This window comes from Loxodonta africana, chromosome 16, assembly GCF_030014295.1.
Source record: "Loxodonta africana isolate mLoxAfr1 chromosome 16, mLoxAfr1.hap2, whole genome shotgun sequence".
In the NCBI taxonomy this organism is placed as follows: Eukaryota; Metazoa; Chordata; class Mammalia; order Proboscidea; family Elephantidae; genus Loxodonta; species Loxodonta africana.
Genome location: NC_087357.1, coordinates 30,636,605 through 30,659,234, shown reverse-complemented (window position 1 = coordinate 30,659,234; position 22,630 = coordinate 30,636,605). Strand labels below are relative to the sequence as shown.

Below are 22,630 nucleotides of genomic sequence, written 5' to 3'. Positions count from 1 at the left end.
ACAGATCTTTCAAGTGGGTCAACCATTTTCCTTTCCCCATTGTGGGTCAGTGCCTCTTGCAGCTGCCCTTAAAGCGGGCTGACGTTTCAACCACAGCAAGTGGGCATGCATCCTTGCAGTACCCTGACAGTCGTGGCCAAATAAGAAAGGCTCGTTCATTTTACTTGTTCATTCATTCATTCATCATTCAAACAAACACTGACTGAGCAAATCACTCTGTGAAATACAAAAATGAGGAAGAAATGGCCACTAGGGCAAGGCAAAGTAATTGGGAGAAGGCTGGTCTGAGACAGTTAAGGAGGTCAATTTGTTCAAAATACAACTGACCTGGGAGGTAAGTACGCGGAGCCATCATTTCTCTCATTTCACGGATAAGAAAACTGAAAGAGGGGGCCTCGAGCTGGAAGGGTAGGGAGTGGCCAAGCACGGACAGGAAGAGGTCCAGGTTCCTCCACGCAACCAAGGATGGAAGGGGTCACAGCCCCTGCCATCGAGGAAGCTGTGGGTTCAGTTCGGTTGGAAGACTTGCTCACACAGCTCTTGCAAAGGGCCACCACATGGTATCTGCCCTCGGTCCATCCACTGCATGGACACTGAGTGCTCTAGGGACCTCAGGGGCACTCAAGGCAGAGGTGGGCTTTGCCATTTGAAGGATGGCAATGCCCTGATGGAAAGGAGATGGATGGGCACTCTGGTGGGGCAGTGGCAAAAGCCTGAGGGGCAGATGAGAGCCCAGGTGATGAACACATAGGTCTTGGGACACCACTAACTGGCTTCCAACGCTTCCTGGAAGAACTCTTCACGGGATCGTGTCTTCTCCCCCGATCCCAATCTGACGCTTCTTTTTCGTGCAAAGTGATTTGGCATGGTTCTCTTTTCTGCTTATGACAGAGCTTTCTATCTCCAACCCCAGGCCCAGTTTTCTGCCCATCTTCATCCCACAGGGCCCCCCAGCCCCAGTGGCCAAGGCCCTCAAGGATATACTTTTCCTCCTAACACAGCCCACACGAGTCCGAAAAGAGCAGCTAGGGCCAGAGAGGGTCACCATCACAATCAGGAAGAACTGGGGACATGTGAGTAAACGAGCTGTTCCTTATGCTGTCAGCCATTGGGAAGAAGGCTAGTAGGACCATCATTCATTTACATGGTAAAAGGGGCTGTAATGTGCACCTCCCTTGACCTAGAAAGATCCTGAGCTCTATTTCTACTGAGAAAGAAGCTGGTCAAGGAGTCCCAGGGCTCAGTCTCAAGAGGCTCAAGAAGGTTCCCCTTCTACCCTTTGCAGAGATGCCAGCAGGAGCCAGGGGACCAAGGCCTGCCCACACAGAGGGAGGAAAGAAGAGGGGCCAGTGGGCACAGGGAGTGTTTCAGTTGCTCTGAGGCCCCAGGCCTGGGGTGGATGCCTTCCTTCCGTCCCTCTGCCAGGTTCAGGTTGATCAAATAGTACAAAGGGCTTGTGTGTCATTCTCATCTCTTCTCCAAGTGGATAGGTATGGGCCACCTTCATCCCATCCACAGGCACCTGCATATTCTGAGCCTGCCACATGTAGGGCTACTGAGGAGGCTGCCTGGAGCAGCATTGCCATCTTCCCTGAAGCCCAAGACACAGTGGTTTGGTTGCTCAGAGGCTGTGACTGGTAGAGTCCCCCAAAACAGGCAGAGAGTCTTTGTAGGGGTCACTGCTTGAGATGTCCTTCATCCTTCCCTCAGACATTGGGGGATTTTCTCAGAAACTCTAACAGCCTCTGCCATCAAGCACTAGCTCTTCTTCCACAGATCCTGGCTGGAGGTCACAGAACAGGGCTGCCCCCATTCATAGGGTTTTTCTGTCTCATGACTGCCTCCTTGACCACAGACGCGGGCACACCTGCCCATTAGCGTCTGTCATCTCCTTGGAGACTGTCATGGTTCAGGGGTAGGTCAGAAACCCAAGCAAGGCTACTCAGAGGGCTTTTGCAGGAACTGATATGGATGCTTTGATCTGAACATTAAGTCCCATATAAACCAGGGATTGCAGGAGTTATTGGGAAGAGCATGCCTGAGAATTAAGTCAATAAAGAAGCAGGAAAGTCAAGAGATGGGAAGAGAGAGTCAATGCTGATTAGCATCACTTGAGGTACTGGTTCCAGCTGCTAGCTTACTTACTCCCTTGGACTTCCTAATTATATGAGCCAATGGACTGACTTCCTGTTCTGTTTAATTTAGCTGGAGCTGAGTTTTAATCACTTGAACTCAGAGAGTCCTCACTAATATCATCCTTAACCAGAAATCACCAAAGATCATGAATGAAGGTCCCCCCATCACAATCCAAGATTGGAAATCAAAAGACAAGTCAAGTGGGCAACTGCTACCATAGATCTCAGCAGGTGAGGACTGACCCTCTGAGGCATTCCGAGTAGGCAAACCTAAAGCAAACCAAACCCAGTGCCATGGAGTCGATTCCGACTCATAGCGACCCTATAGGACAGAGTAGAACTGTCCCATAGAGTTTCCAAGGAGCACCTGGCAGATTCGAGCTGCCGACCTTTTGGTTAGCAGCCGTAGCACTTAACCACTATGCCACCAGGGTTTCCGACCGACTAGGCAGTCACCCCCAAATTCCTGTTCACTGGGCTAGCCTTCAAGAGTCCCACAGAACAGTGCCAACTTGGAGTCACTTTATGAAGGCTCTCGAAGGCTGAGGCTCTCACACAACTTCCCAGGTCTAGGTTCTAATGCCAATGGCAGACCCCATTTTGGTTCCCATATCTCATCCAGGCCCTCCCCAATCTGACTAACCCAGACCCACACCCCAAGCCCACGCAAAGCCTCAGCAGACCAAAGAAGTACCCTAAAAGCCTGTCTCAGATAGGAGCTTTTTTTCCTGGGAGTGGGTTTCCCCAGGAAGGGCCTAAACTGGGGCCAGGGATTTTATTGTCATTGGATGTGTCCTTGGGACATGCTTCAAAAAACAGGCCAGCTTGTTGAGGATCTGGTAAGATCCCTCCAAGCCCAGCCCCTCCCAGCCTCTTTTTCTCCACCAAGGTATGCTCACTGCCAACTCCACTCTCTAGAACAATCTGTCTTCTCCTCGTTTGTCTCCAACAGGTGAATATTCCCTTCCTTTCCTTGTGTGAACCCACGGCTTCCCAGAAAAGCAGGTAACATGGTGGTCTCCTGGGTGGCTGGGACCATTGTTTTCTAAACCTTCTCTCTACCTCTGGAATTTGGGCTGCAAAGTCACCTTCAGCAGAAACGATGGAGCCAAGTTCCTTCCCTGGGCACCAGATGGGCTGTGGGAGGCTTGGGAGGCCTCCCTCATGTAGGAGGTTTTCCTGGAGGAATTTCTCTGTCAGTTCCATCCATGCTTGATCTGCTATGAAGCAAGTCCATGAGCCTGCTGACCTGCACTCTCATCCTCCCACCCCACCTTGGCCATCTAGGGGACCAGTCCCCTGAACAGACCTTTCTCCAAGACTCCAAGGGCTGTATGATCCCAGGATTATGGCCCCTTCTCTACTGGTGGCATTGTCTCCCTCCCCCTTAACTTACACTTGGGGGTTTGGAAACACTTCCATGAACATGCTGCTCCCTCCCTTCCCCTTGGAGCGAGTGACTGGGGATAGAAGGATGGATCTGGACTTGATGGCAGCAGGGAAGCTCCAAAGGGCAGGGCAGGCCTGATCTCTCCTCCTACCTCTGCCATCTTGGCACATAGGAGAGAAGGCTGGGCAATGGGAAGAGCCTGGCTGAGGGGCTGAGGGGGTGGCAGAGGTGCCCATCCCATGCTTTGAGGTGGGTTTTTATGCACAGAGGTGCAGAGGGGCATGATGCTCTGCACCTCACAGCACTTAGGTGCCCCCCAGCGTGCTTGGGGCTGTCTCTGAGTCCTTCCAGCCTCAAAATCTCCACTGTACCAGAAGTTTCAGGGGAGCCTGGGCCACATTACTGGCTACCATGAGCATCTCCTCACCCTAGTACAGCAACTTAGGAGACTATTCTCCTGTAACACCCACCACCCAAGACTTGGGGCTGAAACCCTTTTGTGGTCCTTGTGCCTTGGTGGTCCCTGCCCACCTTGCCCAAGAACACTGGCCTGGGCTTCCACTCCAACCCCCAACAACACACATGCAGCACTGGGGCAGTGTGGATTCAAATTTCAGGCCCTGCATCAGGCTCTGTTGACACTAGAGGAGACGGCAGCTACAGAGCAGAGCTTGCTGCTGGCTTGGCTGTGGGTACCTCCACTGACCAAAGATAGAAAGCTCAAAGACTGCCTGGTGGGCACAAGTGAACGTGGGCAGAGGTGGGCAGGCTGCTTGCACAGGCTCATGCAGACCTCCTGGACACACTGGCATATGTTACTCAGTTGGGTCTCTCCAGGAGGCTCCCTGGGCTTGCTCCTACTCGCGGCTGCTGACACAGCTGCTGACAGGCCTCTCCCACATGCCAAAAGGTCAGATGTCAATTGTTGCAACCAGGGCTTCTGACCAAAGTCACCACTGCTCCAGCAACAAGCAACCAAACCTGTGGCCTTGGGTGTGGTCCAACTGGCTGAGAAGGCTCAAACATCAGCCTAAGAGCCCCGTGGGCTCCCAAGCTCACCTCCAATGCAGGCAGAGGCATTGCTATCTTTCCTACAGTCTGTGGGTATGTGTTGGGGACAGATGTACACAAAGGTATGCATTTCTGAGTAAATGGGAGGTGAGTTACATACATGTTGGTACACTTTCTAATCTCTGTGAGGGAGGGTGTCTATGCACATGGAACAAAAGTCTCTCTGTGCACCCACCCCGTCTGGACCAAGGGAGAATGAAGAAAACCAAAGACACAAGGGAAAGATTAGTCCAAAGGACTGATCACAATTATCACAGCCTCTACCAGATTGAGTCCAGCACAACTAGATGGTGCCCAGCTACCACCACCCACTGCTCTGATAGGGACCACAATAGAGGGTCTGAGACAGAGCTGGAGAAAAATGCAGAGCAAAATTCTAACTCACAAAAAAAAAAAGACCAGGCTTACTGGTCTGACAGACTGGAGAAACCCTGAGAGTATGGTCCCTGGACACCCTTTTAACTTGGTCCTGAAGTCACTCCTGAGGTTTACCCTTCAGTCAAAGATTAGATGGGCCCATAAAACAAAATGAGACTAAATGGGCATACCAACCCAGGGGCAAGGACGAGAAGGCAGGAGGGGACAGGAAAGCTAGTAATGGGGAACCCAAGGTTGAAAAGACATGAGTGTTGACACGTCTTGGGGTTGGCAACCAATGTCACAAAACAATATCTGTATTGTTTAATGAGAAACTAATTTGCTTTGTAAACCGTCATCTAAACCACAAAAGAAGTGTGTCCGTGCATGTATGTATTCCACATAATAATAATTATAGCCAAACACTGAGAAGAGCAGCACTCTGTGTCAGGCACTAAGCTATACGTGTGTTAGTTTATTTAATCTTCAACCACTGTGAAGTAAGTGCTATTGTTATCATCCCCACTTTACAGATGAGGAAACTGAGGCATAGACAGACCAAGTAACCTGCCCAAAAGACACACAGTTAGGAAGAGATGGAGCTGGGCTTGCAACCCAGGCAGTCCAGCACCAGGACCCATACTCTTAGCCACCATATAAGTAGATCAGGTACATGTCTGTTGTATGCATGAGGGTGAAGTAGTGATCCTTGAGAACACATGTTCCTGAATATTGGTATTTTATATACGTTCCTGTCTATGAGCGGATATGTCCATGTTGCACAGCATGGGTTTTGTGTGCGTATACCATGAGTAGACGTGATGGTCTGCACATACCTGAGTGTTTCTTTGTGCAGGTTGAGTGTCCTCTGGGGGTAGAGGCTAGGAATCAGGGATCTGGAGCCAGAAAGAGAGAAATTCAGGTCCTGGCTTGCTATTTCCTAGCTGTGTGACCTTGGGTAAGTTATTTAACTTTTCTGAGCCTCAGTCTCTCCTCTATAATATGAGGGCAATTTACGGAGCCTACCTCCTGAGATTGTTGAGGGGAATAAATGAGACAATGCATGTAAGTTGTTTAGCTCAGTGCTGAGCACAGAGCAGGGGCTCCGAAAACCTGAGCTACTGGTGGTTGTGAGCCACTGAGTCAGCGTACTGAACACGGCCTGGGGGAACTGATTTGGACATGTATACTTGTGTCCATGCACTTAATCTTTGGAGTTTCAGAGCAGCATTCAGGTGTTCCAGAAGAATGGAAGGTGTTGTCTTGACACATGGCTTACTCATTCCTCAGCTGATGCGATTCATGAGAGCAGGCATGGTGGGAAATGGCGCCATAGGGAGGGAAGATGTTCCAGGGGGCTTCCTTCTTGGTCAAACTGTCTCAAAGCCACCCTTGGCCTGGCTTCTGCCCTATAGTTCACACAGTTCCCCAGGCGAAGGTCCTGCAGCCACCTCTTTCCTGTCCTGATTTAATTCATCCTTTGAAGTTGACAATACACCCCACTCCTCCAGGAGGCCCTCCCCGATAGCTACAGGCTGCCCCGACTGATCTCCAAATCCCAACAGCATCCACTGCCAACCCCACAATTTAGGGGCTGTGCAAGCTCTCTGAGAATTAGTCTTGTCACGACTATAAGCACTATGTCTACTTTGTCTCCATGGCAGAAGTAAGCATGCAGTGGGCAGCCTGGCAGGCAGAAGAGGAAACCAAGGCACACAGCATAGGTGCTGGAGCCAAAGACCTGAGTCTGAATCCCATCTCTGCCACTTTTGTACTCTGTGACCTCAGGAAAGTGACTTCATCTTTCTCAGCTTCAGTTTCCTCATCTGTAAAATGGTCAGAATACCATTCACCTTGCAGGTTGGTGTGAGGATTAGATGTGAGAAAGAACACCACGTGGGGTCTGGGACACAGCAGGTATCCACTCAACAGAAGCTATGAGCTTTACTGCATGAAGGATAAGCCACCCAGGACGAGGGCAGTTAGGGGCCAGCACTCAAGGATACGCAGGGGCTAGGCTGGGCTACCTCTTTCACTTTTTCACAGCCCCAGGAAGACGGCTCCACACTCCAGGCTGGCCTCTGCTAGCCTTTGTCTTCCACCCTCCCAAGCTCCTTTCCTGGGAAAAGGAAAAGCAGTGAGTTTTACTAAAGGATTTAGCCTTGGCCTGATAAAGTGGCCACGGCTGTGCCTGGATGGGGGTAGCTGTTCTCCCGCTGCCAGCCCAGGCCTCTTCCCTGAAAAGTCAACCCTGGTTTCCAGGCAGAAGGAGTAGGCAAAGAACCTGGTGGCAGAAGATGGTGGGGACCCCCGCAGGGGCCTGGGTGGGCTGGCAGACCTCTTAGCACACCTTCCAGCCTAGCCTGGCAGCCATGCTCTATGCGCCTTGACTGCCAGGTTGGTGCCCAGGCAGGTCTCCCCTCAAGTGCCTGTACCTGAGATGACCTCTCCCAGAGGACGGGAGACAGAACAGGGGCTACCATGACCATTCCCTGCATGGAAAACTGTGGACCATTGTAGAGGGATCCTGAGAGAGGACTCCCCACACACCTGACGTGCAGCTTCCTTCTGGGGTCTCTAAGCTTGATCTTTGGGCCAAGCCCCCAGGCTGGGAAAGCCATCCAGGAGGCTCCCAAACTGGCCACTCTCTGAAAGCTGCCTAAGCTTTCCCTGTGAGGGCCATGTTTCTGCAGAGGCAGGAGGATGTGACCCAGCCAGGCCAGGGACCAGCTGCCCAGGAGGCAAAGGCCCAGGATGAACAGATCTGTCCCGTTATCTGAAGTTGGGAACAGCTCACCTTCCAGTGGCCCAGGGTCAGGGGGAGGAGAAGGCGACACTGGGTGGCCTGGCCAGCACCAAGCTCAGGGTGGGGAAGGGAGATGGCATGTCCAGATTAGAACTGCTCAGGCCCAGCACAGGTCTTCAGAGAACTTCCCAGTGGGCCCACCCACTTGGCCAATTTCAAAGCCCTTTCAAAACTGACTCTAATTGGGCCCTCCCAATGCTGGCATGGGTGGATGGGGAGAATGCAGAGACAGGAACCATGAGTGAGCCACAGAATGAGACAAGGTGAGAGAGACGGAGAAACAAAAGAGAGACCAAGAGAGACAGGCACCGAGAGAGACTGAGAGGGTCAGAGACTGAGAGAGACCGGGTGTGCGTGGGGACTAGGATGGACTGAGACAGGGACGGGAAGAGGAACTGGGGGCCTTAGACCTCTAGGAGGGGGCTGAACCAGGCAGAGGGTGGCAGGAAGTGACGGGTACTCCTAGGCCACTGCTGTCCCCAGGGTGACCAGGCCACAATGGCCTCCTTAAGCAGGGAGGATAATGAGATCATTAGGGACAGGGTGAGGCCAGCTGCACACAATCAGGATGTTAATAAAGTCCTCTGAGGTCACAGCTCAGCTGGTGGGGGAGGGAAGACCCTGCTCCTTCCTTTCTCCCTGCCAGTCCTCCCTGTCTTTCAAGATGCCTTCTTGATTTGCCCACCCTCCAGCCTGCCCTGCATGCCCCAGCATTTGGCCCACGGGTGCTCACCGCACAGACCTTGGTTCAGATCTCAATTCCACCACTTACTACCTGGGTGATCTGGGGTGGGTCACTGTCCCCCTCAGCCTTCCTGGCATGCCAGGATAACAATGGCACCTGCCTACAGTTGCCTGGCGTCAGGGAGAAATACCCAGGAGCTTTTCACCGAGGCCCTGCCCCAGGCACTGCAGAGAAAGCCACACATTCAGGACTCAGGCTCCCCTCCCCCACCTCCCCACAGCAGAGCAAGGCCACTGCAGGGACATGATCAGACCCTGTGCACTGGCTGGTCGAGGCCAGCAGTGGAAACCTGGGCTTCAGGCTCTTGGGTTCAAAAGCCCACAGGATTTAGACAGATTGAGACCCAGAGTTTGAAGTTGGGGAGAACCCAGCAGCCTTCAGGTGATTTCCTGGCTTTGCCTTTTCTTTCCCCCTAAGTTACTCCAGGAAGCCCTGGTGGCGTAATGATTAAGTGCTACAGCTGTTAACTAAGAGGTTTGTGGTTCGAATATGCCAGGTGCTCCTTGGACACTCTACGGGGCAGTTCTACCCTGTCCTATAGGGTCGCTATGAGTAGGACTTGACTCGACGGCAATGGACTTGACTCGACGGCAATGGGTTTGGTTTTGGTTTTTAAGTTACTCCAAGTCCTTCGTGTTTCTAATGCTAATTAGCTCAGAGCTGTGCAGAGGCTGTGGGCACTGGCTGTATACCCAGACCTACTCTAGGGCTTCTGGGATCCAGGAGATGAAGAGTGTGTGATGGGGCTAGGAGAAGTAGAAGCCATGGTCCCAGGCAAATGCTTTCTGGTCCTGCTGAAATAAGCTCTAGGGGTAGGAAGTCCCCCAAACCCTCCACCACCACCCTGATGTGCTGCCCGAAATGCCTCCATTCACAACTTGCACCTTGGCGAAGGTTCTGTCCTCTTTGGAGGGTGACATGTTTAGGCATTACTATGCTCTTTCCATGGAGCAGATCTGGGGAGGGGTGTGGTGAGAATGTGAGCAGCAAATGGCAGAGGGTGGGGAGATGCCGCAAGGAGGAAGAGGATGGAGCCCTGCCTACGTGGCCACACCTGGCACAAAGCTGGGCCCTAAAGGAGTTGCTCCTGACCTGGACCCAGCCTGACCCCCTACTGATGACCCTGAGGCAGGTCCCAGGCCTCTTCCTGGGAGGGGCCCCGAGAGAAGCTGCAAAGGCAGGCTGCCCATGGCATGCTGTGCCTTTAAGAAGAGTGAAAGGCCGCCTACCCTCAGCCAGGCCTCCCCCTGGTCAGAAAGCTCTGTCATTGTAGCCTCTGCCAAGACACACTCTAGCTCACAGCATGTGGCCTTCAAGCTCCAAAGCAAACAGGAGTGGGGAAGAGCCCCCCCACCCCCCCGCCACTTCCGGTCTCTCCTGTATCCATACACACAGCCTCTGCCTTCCTGCCTGATCCACTGGTCTGGTTCTACCTCTGGGTCCACCCTGCTCAGTTGCCCAGAGCCTCCTCTTCCACCAGATGGGGCTCAGTGGCCACCAGGGCCCAACCTCCAGGGCCCGAGAACCTTCCCTGGGCGCCTAAGGCCTAGATTCCAAGATCATTAGCACAGGCTGCTACGTCACCCTTTGGAGGGCTCTGTGGAGTCCGTGGTGAGAAGCTGGGCTGCTGCCACCTCTCCCCCTACTCAGCCCCAGCCTGCCCACTTCACTGGATGGGCCCCAGCTAAGCCTGGCAGGTCCGGGCAGGCAGAGGTGTGGTGAGTGTGGACTTGGCCACAGGTGAGGCACTCAGGAGAGGGCCTGATAAATGAGCATTTGCAGGCAGAGAGGGGCACAAGATAAAGTGGCAGGTTTTGGAGAGTAATGGTTTTAAGCAAAGGCTTTAGAGCCAGGCTGCCTGTTTAAATCCCGGCTCTGCTACTTACTAGCTGTGTCCACTGGGGCAACTGCTCAATTTCCTCATCTGTAAAATGGGCCTATAGTAGTACCTATATCTCCCAGCATTGTTATGAGTTAATCCATGAAAAGTGCTCAGAGCAGTGCCTGGTTTTCTAGCAAGCTGAAAAATAGGAGCTGTTATTAAAGTGTAAGTGCCAAACATCGGGAATTTTAAAGATGAAACCGAGACTTCAATGACTGCTGCCAGGGAGCAGGCAGGGAGGCAGGTGGGTCCAGATGTCTGCTGTCTCAAGTAGAGAGAGGCTCCCTTTTTGGTAGCACGGTCATTTGGCCTTGACCTCAGAAGACCTCTAGTGAAAACTTGTGGGTCTGGTTCTGTGCCTGGCACGGGTGGCTGGAGGAGGGGGCAGGTTGAGGTAGAGAATACAATATGGCCCTGGGGGCCCTCCAGCCGTGGAGGGAGTAGGAATGCAGCCACAAAGGAGGTGAGTCATGGCTCGAGACTGCTGGGGGAAGGGCTGCTGGGTGACCCCAACAGCCCTGCGGCGTGGACAGGGCGGCTGTTGACGTAATGTTTGTGGAGAGAACTGCAGACGTGCAGAGATGAGACTGAGGAGCCAGGGAGGAATTCTTAGAGGAGAAGAGGCTTGAACTGAACCTTGGGGAAAATCTGGAGAGGAGGGAAAAGGCACTCTCTAGAAAGGAATGGCGTGAGCAGAGGCAGAGTGGTGGGAGGGCAGGTGGCTCAATCTGAGAATGCTCATCTGAGATGCTTCATTGTAGGGATTCTTCCAGATGAAGATCAGAGGGGTCTTAAGGCTTTTCATCCATCTCAGCATACAGCAGAGAACTGAGGCATCAGCTTATCGCAAGAAATTCCTGAACAGAAGAAGGTGGCTCGGAAAGGATAGAAGATGCAAGACGAATTACATTCTTGTGATGTAAATGTAAAGGATGCAAAAGTTGGGGAGCTTCCTGGTGAGACATTCGAAGACGAATGGAAAAGTGGTTATCACGAAAGAGAACAGAATCGAGAGAGGTTGAACCTCTAAGGTCGATGTCTGGCAGCAGTTGTTTTCAACTCTGACTCACGGTGACTCCGTATGTGTGAGGGTAGAATTGTGCTCCACAGGGTTTTCACTGGATGATTTTTTGGAAGTAGGCAGCCAGGCCTTTCCTCTGATGTGCTTCTGGGTGGACTTGAACCTCCGAGACCTTTGGCTAGCAGCCATTTGCACCACCTAAGGTTCGGGTTAGGAAGGTGAAATTCTCAGAAGCTAGCTCTGAAAAAAAAAAAATGCTAAGGGTAAAAAAAAAAAAAAGTGTTTTCCCTTATGTTCCAGGCAAGAGAAAGAGTAAGAAAGAGATAAGCCTCTCTCCTGGGGGAGGGAGTTAGCAGACAGAGGGAGGCAGTAGGTATGCTGGATGTCAGTCCATGGTTTCCAAGTCTGCCAGGCCTCCATCAGCAATCCTGGAGGACGTGGACGGGGGAGCCCAGCCAGATCAGCAACTTTAATGCTGGTCCTGATCAAGTAAAACATGGATTACCCAATGAAAGGCTGGAGAGCCTGGAAGGGGATTTGAGCACTTAACAAAGCAGTGCTGATTAGAAGGACTCAACAGGAAGGACCTGGGCCAGACCACCCTGGATTCTGATAGTGAGTGAACTGCTGGCCTGGCAGGTCAAGGCTGTCTCATAGCTGAGACATCCAGGCCCTTGGGTGTCTCATGACACCCAGGATGCTGGGGGCAGCAGGCTGCAATGACAGAGACACAGGCCATGGCTGACCTCGTCCAAAAAGGGTGTGGTGATTCACTGGGACCACCTGGAAGAGGGTTTCTATTGGGAACCTGTCCTACCGGATGCTGTAATCAGTCCCAGGAAGAGGACAGAAATGCTGTGCTGGTGGCATCATCTCATTTAAGCAAAGCTGTGCCAGGATTAGGAGCCAAAAAAAGATCCGAACAGATGGTCTGACAAGATGAAAAGTATTAATAGAGACACAAAAGGACGTGGCTTATACAGTGATTGTGTACTTCACTGTCTGAACTTTGGGGAGTGAGTAGGGGATGCTATTAATAATTATGCCAGAGTAATAGGTGTAAACTGGGAGTACCTTGGGCAATCTGGGTTGTACAGGTCACCCTACTTGATAGTGAGAATAGTGAGGATAGTGAGGATGAGAAAATTCCAGCAGTTGCGGCGACTGTAAATTCAGTAATCTGGTGGGAGAGGTCTGCTCCCAAGCCTGGGAAAACTTAGGCTGTGTTAGGGAACACCCGGAATGAGTGACTTACCCAAGGCATATGGCTAAGAAGTGGTAGAGCCAGAATTAACACCTAGGTCTGACTCCTGTACAAGGTTCATTCAGCTGCCCTTAAAAACGACTCCAAGCCTATAAGCACGGTCTACTCTGACACACATGGGGTCGCGTGAGTCTGAATCTACTTAATGGCAAGTGGTTTGAACTGTCTTAACCTATTACTGGTTCCATCATTACTTAACGAGGTAAGTAACATCTATGACAAGTGCTCATTTAAAAAACAACAACAAAAAACGACTCAAGCCATTCATTCCTTTGTAGAGAGAGACCAGCAGTGCCTGCTCTACTGGAAAAAACCAAAAAACCAAACCAGTTGCTGTAGTCGATTCCGACTCATAGCGACCCTACTGGACAGAGTAGAACTGCCCCATATGGTTTCCAAAGAGCACCTGGTGGATTTGAACTGCCAACCTTTTGGTTAGCAGCCGTAGCTCTTAACCACTACACCACCAGGGTTTCCCCTGCTCTATTAGGTCCCCAAATTTCCACCTGACAGATGAGCCAGTGAAGCTAGTCCCCTGCCTGCTTCTCTTCCATTCTCCTGAGGTCCATAAAGCAGATCTGATCCTCAGGAGAGTCGTGGGTGTGGCTTACACCCCTTTTGACTCCTCTTCAAGAGGAATGGGCTGAGAGATGGTTCTCAGGGATCCCCCAAGATGCCCTTCCCTCACCCTCTGAGCCCACATGGCAGGGCCAGGCATGGGCACTCAGGGCTGAAAGAGTTTTCTAGAACAAGATCTCATCCAACGCTGGTCCAGAGGAGAGTGACCTTGGATCAGCATTTCTCAAAGCCCAGCTATTCTGACACTATCTATGAGTTTTGCCATACCCTTGAATTACGTACATCACAGTTCACATAAAATATAAGCAAAACCTGTGAGAGCCAGTACCCATGTAAGGCAGAAATCTGTCAGAGAAGGAAAACAAATATTTTCCACTAATACAGACTGATAGAAAAGTGGTAAGACTGCACCCTGTCAAAGGTAGAAAACTTGCAAGACCCGGAAAAACAAGGCAGTCCCAGAGAGTTCTGGCTCTCACAGTTTTCACTGTATATTTAAAGCAACTCATTTTTTTTTTTTTTAACTTAAAAAAAGTAATTTATTACGGATGCTTCAGAACACCACCAAGGATAAACAACTACAGCCACCGGCCCCAAACACAAAAGTACATATGAGAACAGAGCAACACGGTGAATGTAGGCTGTGGTATTACTAAAGAGGCCGAATCTGTAGCCTGCTCTCTCTTGGTTGAAAACGGACACTAAAGAGGGGTTAAAGACACTTAAACATCAAACTGACAGAAGTGAGAAGGCCTGGCAGATAACTGTAACGGAACTAACTTTTCTCATGGTTTTAAGCTGAAATATGTAATGTTGCCTCTCTGGACCACCTAAAATCATCCCATGGAACATGATGGTGTGTGGACCACATTTTAGGAAACATTTAGCACAGTTTGTTCTCGCCTGCTAACCCAAAGGTTGGCAGCTCAAGCCACCCAGCGGCACCACGGAAGAAAAGCCTGTGATTGATTGGCTTTGGTAAAGATTACAACCATGAAAACCCTGTGAAGCAGTTCTACTCTACCACATGGGGTCGCCATGAGTCAGAATAGACTCCACAGGAACCAGTTTGCTTTGGGCTAGAATGATACCTAAAAAAAAAATGGCTGAAGAAAAAGCCCGTGTCCTCATTGGTGAGGTGGGAATATTAAACAGAATGTACTACCAGGATTGTCTACCACCAAGCCATAGTTTGTTATACTGTGGTGGCTTGCATGTTGCTATGATGCTGGAAGCTATGCCACTAGTATTTCACATACCAGAAGGGTCACCCATGGTGGGCAGGTTTCAGTTGAGCTTCTAAATTAAAGCAGACTAGGAAGAAAGGCCTGGTCATCTACTTCTAAAAATTAGCCAATGAAAACCCTATGGAATAAAAAAAACAGAATAATGTCTGATATTGTGCTGGAAGATGAGCCCCATAGGTTGAAAGGCACTCAAAATACCCAAAAGCCACAACAATGGGCTCAAGCATACCAATGATCATGAAGATGGCACAGGATTGGGCAACATTTCATTCTGTTGTACATGGGGTTGCCATGAGTTGGAGCTGACTCTACACCAACTAACAACAACAACAACAACAACAACCAGGATTGTGGTGAGGAGTAAGACAGAAAATGAGCAGAAAAACCCTAGCAAAGAGCCTGGTTCCTTGGCTATATATTTCCAGTCTGGAGAAGAGCTCAGGAACCATCTGTGGTTGCTATTGGCCACATGAAATATAAGGGGTTATCGTCATTCTTTTACTTAGCTTACTCCAGTGTCTAAGAAGAATATCTGTATGAGTATGTGCATTTTTTCCCTTTTCTCTCGTTGCTAAAAATGGAGGCTTCTTGGCCCCAGAACTGAGCTGGCTTCAGCTAAAAGCCTTAGGCTGACAACCACCCTTACCCCTTCCAGCTGAGTTCAGCCCCTCTTCCACTGGGGCAAAAATAAAACGGGGGCAGTTTCAACTTTAAAGACCACCTCCATAAACAAAACAAACCCACTCCACAATTTGTCTAAGGCATTCCTCCCTTCAAGCCCTCCTTATTTAATTTCTGGGGAATTTTAAATAGAGGGCTTGCAGAAGTTTGCACCACCTGACGTCAACGGCTCTCTGACAACGTGGATTCTTCTATGTGGTGTCGGGGGAGCAGCCACCACGAATGCCCATGCTTTTCCAGGCTCCGTTCCCAGTTGGAATTTGGGAGCCACTGGTATTACCCTAGCAGGCTGTGCGAGATGGAGGGTACCCAGGAAGGGGCGTCCCCTTCGGGGGCCTGTAACTGTCCCCAAACCTCAGGCGTTCTGGAGCACCAGGCATCCAGTGAACCCATCTAAGTAGCACCTGTACTAGTGTTTTCTTCTCAATTGACTTTATTTTTTTTAAACACAAATAAATATTTTAAAAAGACATTTTCCTATGCTACACTAAATGAAAAACCAGTATTTCTTGGCATAAATATAACTAGAAAAATACATACAATGAAAACAAAATAATATGAAGTTTTAGCAAAATGCTAAACCTGGGGCCTGCTTATCTGTTGGTCCAACAAACAAATGAAGTCAGCAAGTGTTAGATGGGGGTTAACACCAGAGGGGTCCCAAACCACATGGGGAACGGGGAGAAACGAACAGGAAATAACCTTCTCATGATGGGACTCCATGCCATTTAATGCTGCATCCACCCAGCACATGCAATTGTAGGATCCACATTCTGGGAAACATAAGTCTTTCAGAAGGAGCCTTGAGTTAAGAACCTGCAGTCCCTGGTTCAAATCTAAGCTTGGCTACTCTCAAGCTTTGAGGTCTCAGGCAAATCACTTACCTTCTGAAACTCAGTTTCTTCATCTGAAAAATTGAAACAAAGTCACTTGTCCTATTTACCCCTACAGAGTTGCTCTGAGATAACTGTTCTTGTCAGGTGCCTTGGAGTTGGCTCCGACTCATGGCGACCTGATGTGTAACAGAAGGAAACGTGCCCCTGGTCCTGCACCATCCTCAAAATTGTTGCTATGATAGACAGGGAAAATGCTCTGCAAAGTCTCCAGACTAGAACGTGATTAATGTAATTGATATCAACTAAATCATATACCTGAAAAATGTTGATTTCACAAATGTTGCATTTTATATATATATATATATTTGCATTACATATATTTTTAAAACAATGAATGAAAAAGAAGAAAAGTCTCCAGATTGGTAGGTAGATAGGGGCTAGGGGTTATTACTTGAGCACCTTCATCAACTCAATGGACTCCTAACTTTCACCCAGATACAACTTACTGCCCAGACTGGATGGTGGCCCATTCCTGGCTAGAGAAAAGGAAAATGAATATGCAAGAAAATAGATGATTTTCTTTTGCAGTTAACCCTCCCAATAGCCATATGGGTTTTGAAATATTATCTCCATTTTACAGATATGGGAACTGAGGAGCGGAGCATACTGGCTACTCAGTGGCTACTAGGGTAACTCAGGGGCTGGGAGTGGCATGCTCCCATTGTGCTTTCTTTAGCACACCCAGCAGGGCTCAGAAGCTCAGAAGCTCTCTGATCCACCACTGGGCTCCCATGTCTCATCCTTCTAAGCCATGTCCTTTGTAAAGTTCCGGTGATCCCTTTTACTCAAGCTTCTGCCCTCCTGCCCATGCTCTCCTGCTCTCCTGACCTTAGGCTTGGGTTGGCTGTCTCTCTGCAAGAGACCAAGGGCTCTTTGAGGACAAATGCCAAGCCTTGCTCATCTTGGCATCCTGTCAACCTATAGAGAACCACAGAGGACTAACCAGGAAGCAGCAGAGTATACAGGAAGATCCTGGCAAATTACCTAAACTCTGTGGCCCTGAGCTTTCTTATCTGTAAAGTGGAAGTCATAATACCTTTGTACAAGGAAGGGGCTCAATGAAGAGTTGTTGAAAATGAAATGCAATGACAGATGAGCATAAGGCCTTCCTCTTCCTTCCCTGGCTTCTACAGTCCCACTACAGTCCCTCCTGCTTCCCATGTCCTCTCAAGCCCAGCTCCTGGGGTCAGTTCTGGACATCTTCTCTCCAACTCTCATCCCTCTGGCCCCTGGGCCTTCTGCCCTGCTAGAATCGAAGGCAGTTAGCTATTCAGCCCTGGGCAGCATGACTTTCTCCAGTTCCCCAATTTTGGGGGTACCTCTGACTCATAAAACAGCACCCCGGCTTATTTAGGGGGATTTACCCACGGGGACCTGAGGCTCAGAGATTTTTGTTGCCTCTTGTATAACTTGACCAAGATCATCCAGTAAGCTGATACCTGCTGCCCCCAGTGCCCCCCAAGATTGGGTCCATTTTCATACTGGACCTCTCCCCTTCCAGGAATTGAATAGCAAAGCTCAAGCCAATCAGTGGGGGATAAGGCCACACCCTGGGTGGGGCTCCTGGAGGAATGCAAAGGAGTGCACAGGCAGTGGCCTCTCCCCAAGCACATTAGAATCAGCTCTATTGGCTGGCCAAAGGCCACAGTTTTTCATACAGGGGACACAAATAAAGCCTTATTCCTTGGTGGGTGCAACTTGGAGTTCTGGGATGGGCAGCACCAGAGACCTGCTCCTCACAGGGGTGGGGGCAGTTGGGCAAGACACCAACTATGGTACTCACCCAGGACTTATAGAGAACCACAGAGGACTAACCAGGAGGCAGCAGTGTACAGGAAGATCCTGGCAAATTACCTAAACTCTGTGGCCCTTAGCCTTCTTATCTGTAAAGTGGAAGTCATGATACCTGTACTTCATAGCATAGTTGATTACAGGAAAAAAAGGATTTAGCTCACTGCTTAGCATACACTAGGTGCTTCAATAACCTCTTTCTAGCTTTTCTTATCATTTTCTGATATTTATAGCCTCCAGAAAACAGCAAATGGGTTTATCCTGAACCCCAAATGCTCTTCTCCTGGGGTAATTATCCTGGAGTCCCAGCTGGGTTTGTGGTGATTTAGAAATAAGTTCTTTCACTGAGCTTCTTCCTGCCCCATTTTCCTTCTTGTCTTTCCTGCTCTGGCCACCATCTTTTCTTCACGATTCCTAAGAAGTGGTCTAGTGCAGATCCTACTCCAATCCAAGGGAAAAAGGCCACACTCCAACCAGGCCCTACCCTAGTTCTGATGCCCTAGAAAAGGTTAAGTGCTCAACTATGAGCCAAAAGGTTGGCAGTTTGAACCCACCCAGAGGCACCTTGGAAGACAGGCCTGGTGCTCTGCTTCCTAAAGTTCACAGCCTTGAAAACCCTACAAAGCAGTTCTGTTCTGCACTCATGCAGTTGCCATGAGTTGGAATTGACTTGATGGCAACTAACAACAGAAACAACTCAGACCCAGGTTTCTCAATCACAGTCACAGTGATTGGTAAGGAAGTGGTGACTGACACCCATGAGCACCAATGAGTGATTCAGCCCTTCCCACCTCTATCCTGTCAATCTCTGGTACATTTTGCCAAAACATCCAAAGGGAAAAGGCCTGCAGAGTCTCCTATCCTGCCTCACAATCTCCCAACAACCACAGTCCCCTCAGTCTGGCCACGGGAGTAACTGTCTACTTCTTCATTACACCCTCAGCTCCATGAACATGAGGATCATCTTACCAAGGGCCTGGTACACAGCAGGAGATTAATAAAGGTTTCAGAATGAATGAATGAATGCCTCAGCTCCAACTCCTGACTATACACTTGCTTGGTTTTGGTTTTCTCCATTCTGAATAAAGACGAGCCTCTGATCAACTCCCTGACACAGCTCAGTAGGAAGATCTGGGTACCCGATGGTAGAGAGATGGGATGAAGTTGGGAAATTCATCGATCTAGTCTGCCTTTCAGACCCCTTGGCCTCCATGGGGGCCTCCCACCACCTCGAGCTCCTTGGAGGGCACAGTCCCTTCTAGAAGTGGTGTCAGGATGGGAGGCCTGGATGGAGTCTGACAACATAATTTGGGAATGGGGGCGGGCCATGAGGATTTTCTCCCTTTAAATATGCCCTGGCGGTGACAGGCCCAAGATGTCCCCAGCTGAGTCCTAGCCCTCAGCCATGAAAAGGTATAACTTCCCTCCCCAGGAAGTGAGCAATAGCATGTTATTGGCTCTAGCTCCCTGGCTCCAGCCTGTCTCTCAGCCTGGAATGTGAGTGTCCCCTCTCTCTGTCCTGGTTTCTGGATCAGAGCTCCTGCCCAACTTGGGAGGAAGACCATGGCAGTGAGGAGTGGTCAGGGCCCCTGGGGTCCAGGGTCCTTCTCCCAGTTGTCACCTCAACACCAAGAAGATGATCTGTCCCCACCAAAGTAGAGGCCCTTCAAATCCATGTACCCAACCCTGGTTTGGCTTCTATCACCAATGCCAGGGTAAAGCAGACTCCTTACAATATCAAGTCTCAAGGGAGCAATGTTACTTACATTCAAGGATCTGAGGTTTGCCTAAGGTGCTAGTTGGGTGGGGCAGGAGGGGAGATGAGCTAAAGGCCCCTCTAGGGCTGCTCTGGGGAGAGAAGGGGTGAGAGCTCGGATATTCTGTTACCTTCACAGGCTGGTTAAGGTCTGCTCTAATGGGCTGGGCCACCCTGGCCTCCTCCCCACTTACCCCCCCCCCACACAGTGTAGGTACATGGCAAACACACAGAAAATGATGGCTTAACATGTGAAGAAGGCGATGGAAAAATCTGGAAATGGGTAATGGTGATGGTTGCACAACATGAATTAATGTCAATAAGTTGTACACGTGAAGAATGTTGTAACGGCAAATGTTTCATCACATATATATTTACCACAATTTAAAAAATATGAAGAAGGGTTAGGATATTTGGCTAGAGGGCAAGACAGAGATGATGAGGTCCTGAGTAGACAAGAAAGACTCTTGGAAAACAGGATTCTCCAATTCACCCCAAGAAGGAATGGAGACAGCAAATGGGACAGACTAACCCCAGCCCCAGTAAGCGTGGGGATCAGCAGAGCCTTCCAATGCTGAGCCTTTGAGACCCCTCACTGGCTTGAAGTCTGGCCTCCCTTTAAGGCCCAGAGCTATTGCTTTCACAGATCTTGTTTAACTTGAGAGGGATTGGGGGATGGGGGCCAAGGAAAACTGCATTCTTCCCCATCAAAGCCAAGAGTTTAAAGTAATACTTCTGGTTGTAACTGATCCCAGCCTGTTTGTGATTACGGCCCTCGCGCTCTTGCTGGCAGGGCAGCTCTGGAGCCCCACAGCATGGCTGACGGGAGAGCCCCCCCCCAACCCCCCATCACTCGGATAATCTTGTCCTTGTCTGACATGGCCAAAACCGTCCCTCAGCCTCTCTGCTGCCAGCAGTTCTCCAGGGCAACTCCTCAAAACATTACTTTATTTCAAAAAGGACGGAAAAGCCACCACCGGCCCCAACCACGAAATTCCACGACGCTAATCATATTCCTTCTGTTACTAGCACCATCCTGGAAAACAAACAGCACCAGCACTCTCATTGGCCGATGCAAACTGGAAGAGGGAGGGAAGCAAGAGACTGGACCATCTTCTTCCCTGGCCTACCCCCTCCCTTGTGTTAGGAGAGAAAACACACACGCACACCCCCCCCATACATATGCACATGCCCACATACACACACACCCATACACATGCATATACCCATGCCCATATGCACGTGTACACACGCACACAGACACACACATGCCCACATACACACACATGCACGCACACACACACGCCCATACACATGCATATACACACGTGCGCGTGTGTGCACACACACACCCTTTTGCTGCCATTGCACAGAGGTGGCTTAGGGAAGCATAAGACCATTTCTCAGCTGTTCTTTCTCCGGAAATTCAATCTGCAAAGCATTTGGCCTCACAAAGCCCATTCCAAAGGTGTCCAGGAGCCCGGGAGCCCTGTGATCATCATTACAAACCCAGCGACGTTTGCAGCCAGTGACCCATTTGGCTGCTTGAGAAGAGCTGGCTGAAGACATGCCAACATGGTCAAATTCCCTCACCTGCTCCCTCTGAGCTGAAACTGGCTTGTACTCAGAGTCTCAGGGGCACAAGGGGATCTCAGGCCTGCTCTTGCCCCAGCTTGGTAATAGCACAGGGGTCAGGGAACGGGGGAGCCTGGGACCCTAAAAGCAGCCCTGGCCACTGTCTCAGTACACCTCATATCCTCCATTGTGTAGGTGAGGAAAGCTGTTGCTCAGACAGGTAAAGTGACCTGCCTGAGGTCAGTCAATCACTAGTCAGTGACTGAGCCTAGAGCCTAGGCTGACCAAGACCTCTTATGCAAAGCCTGGCGTTCCTTCCATGATGGCATGCCGCTGCTCTCCTGTGAACATGACACCCAGAGCACAGCGCCAAGTGGCAATCCCTTGACCCAAACCCTCGAGCAAGAAGTGGGTGGCTGGAAGTGGCAGAAAGCCATGCCGAGGCACAGGGAGGTCACTTGGCCAGGCCCAGCACGGGAGAAGTCTACAGCCAAGACTGCAGGTGCTGGTGTGGGGCCTGAGAGCTCCAGCCCTGTGTCCTCACTACACCGGCATGCCACCAACAGAGCACGATAGCTCAAGGCCTGCCCTGATCCAAAGACAGGGTGCACGCTGAGCAGACAGAGGTCTGGGGCCTTTCAGAGTGACTAGAAGTATAAAAAACAAATAGGGACAGATGGTGTCCAGAAACACCAGGAGAGGGTACCTGGTCAACCTCAATGTTATCTCACCCCCTTCCTGGCGGAAAGGAGGAACAAAAGGGGCTGAGGGTGGTCAACATACTTCTCTCCCCTATCATATTCCTGCTTATGCACCCCCGGCCTCTCTCCTACCCTAGCCCAGGCTCTAGTAGAAGGACTAACCTCTGCTTTTCTGCTCTCGGGAGCCTGGAGAACTGATACAGTAGAGCACTCTGGGCCTGACTTTCCAAAGAAGTAAAATCCACCAAGAAGAGAAATGCAAATATCTGGATTTCCAACCAGAGCCAATGGGTGAGGTACATGTGTTTGAAGCCTACACCCACTTCCCAGCTATGCAGCCTTGGAGCAAGTCACTTAATTAACCTGACTGGGCTTTGATTTCCTCCTTGGAAAGACAGAATGCCAGTGCCTGCCCTGTTTATCTTCCTGGGATGTTTTATAAGCTGCATGGTTTTATATCTTGTAAAGCATAAATTGTTGTTATTCAAGAAGAGCTTATCCTGAAAATTTTCAAAATCTCATACTAGCTGGCATGAACAGGCATCTCCCCCCAGGTGGTGGACTTGACTTCTCTGATGACCCTCCTGGCAGAGGTCTAAGAGAACAGGCACACAGACTTCTGACCATCAGGCTTAGAACGTTCCTTGAAACACAAAGTTCCAGAACACGGTGAGCCAAGGGCTGCCTGAGGTGATGCTGATGGGCCAGCTCATAAGAGGAGACCCATTCGTGG

General features: G+C 50.2%; 1 protein-coding gene across 2 annotated transcripts in view; it reads right to left on the bottom strand.

The window, feature by feature from the left end:
- Nucleotides 1-22,630, bottom strand: part of SH3PXD2A (SH3 and PX domains 2A) — a 246,157-nt gene that overhangs the window by 29,159 nt on the left and 194,368 nt on the right. The window lies entirely within an intron of this gene.